The following is a 1,704-nucleotide window of genomic DNA, read 5'->3' on the forward strand; positions in this document are numbered from 1 at the left end:
TAGTCCTCAACCAACCCACCAGGGCGTGGAGTCCCATGCACATTAGCAATAAGAAAGTCAGGGGCCTGGCCTTGTTCTTCCACATCTGGAACGTGGGTAGCTCCATCGGAACCACAGTCTCTGCTGGGCCCCCTGCCTCCCTGTGCCCGCATGTCAGAGAAGCCTGGAGACAGGCACCTGATTCTATTTAGGCAACTTTTATTTTATTTTATTGTTTTCAGGGGAAGTATGAATGCAGTCCCCCACTACCACAAATTATGCAGCCGAGTGTCCCACACTTGGGGAAATCACAGGTGTCAGCACATCCGGGGTGCAAGTGAGACGGTTTGGCTCCGTGTCCCACTCAAATCTCATCTGGAATTGTAATCCCTACATGTCAAGGGAAGGACCTGGTAGGAGGTGATTGGATCATGGGGGCGGTTTCCACCATGCCGTTCTGGTGAAAGTGAGTGAGTTCTCACGAGATCTGATGTTTTTCTTGTTTTGTTTTGTTTTGTTCTTTTGAGATGGAGTTTCGCTCTTGTTGCCCAAGCTAGAGAGCAATTGCGCAATCTCTGCTCACCACAACCTCCACCTCCTGGGTTCAAGCGATTCCTGCCTCAGCCCCTCTAGTAGCGGGATTATGGGTGCACGCCACCACGCCTGGCTAATTTTTGTATTTTTAGTAGAGACGGGGTTTCATCATGTTGGCCAAGCTGGTCTCGAACTCCTGACCTCAGGTGATCCACCCACCTCTGCAGCGGGATAATTAAGGAATCAGAGAGACTGAGGGGTTAAGGTGGAATTATTTAATTATTTAGGTGCACCGACCCAGTGGGATTCACATCCAAAGGACTGAGGCTTGAACAAAGAGTCCGGTTACCTTTTAAGCATTTTGTGGGGTGGAGGGAGATTTGTGCTGGGGGAAGCATATTACAGAAGCGAGAAACAAAGGTAGTTATTCAATCAAGACATGCATTACATTATTTCTTACTTTTTAAGGAACAGCATGTTTTATGACTTAAGATTATCTGTTTAGTGACCTTGCAGCTGCACAGCTAGAGAAACAGAGTCCTCACAATGCCTGGGAGACAGAGAGATAAGGCTCACTAGCCACAGAAAAACAGGCAGTCAATTTTTAAAGGACTTTAGCTGTTTTTCTTCCTCAAGGGGAATTGGTTTTTTCTTACATACAACTGAGTTTTTGCTTACACATTTTTTAATTTCTTTTAATTCCTGTTCTACCTTGGCCTCCCAAAGTGCTGGGATTACAGGCATAAGCCACCACACCCAGCCTGAGATCTGATGTTTTAAAAGTGTTTGGCAGTTCTCTGCTTTCTCTCTCTCTCCCCTGCTGCCATGTAAGACGTGCCTTGCTTTCCCTTCGCCTTCCACCATGATTGTAAGTTTCCTGAGGCCTCCCCAGTTTTTTGGAACTGTGAGTCAATTAATCCTTTTTTCTTTATAAATTACCCAGTCTCAGGTATTCTTTACAGCAGTGTGAAAACGGACTAATACAGAAAATTAGTATCAGGCGTGGGGCACTGCTATAAAGATAATCTGAAAATGTGGAACCAACTTTGGAACTGGGTAACAGGAAGAGGCTAGAACAGTTTGGAGGACTCAGAAGAAGATAGGAAGATATGGGAAAGTTTGGAACTTCCTAGAGACTTGTTGAATGGCTTTCACCAAAATGCTGATAGTGATATGCATAATTAAGTCCAG

At 45.4% G+C, this 1,704-nt stretch overlaps 1 non-coding gene across 1 annotated transcript; it reads right to left on the reverse strand.

Moving 5' to 3' along the window:
- Positions 1–218: 218 nt before the first annotated feature.
- LOC115831391 lies at positions 219–379 on the reverse strand. The gene has a single exon (XR_004026901.1). It is a non-coding gene; the product is annotated as a U1 spliceosomal RNA (small nuclear RNA).
- Positions 380–1,704: the final 1,325 nt, after the last annotated feature.

Source organism: Nomascus leucogenys, chromosome 18 (assembly GCF_006542625.1).
Source record: "Nomascus leucogenys isolate Asia chromosome 18, Asia_NLE_v1, whole genome shotgun sequence".
Taxonomy (NCBI): domain Eukaryota; kingdom Metazoa; phylum Chordata; class Mammalia; order Primates; family Hylobatidae; genus Nomascus; species Nomascus leucogenys.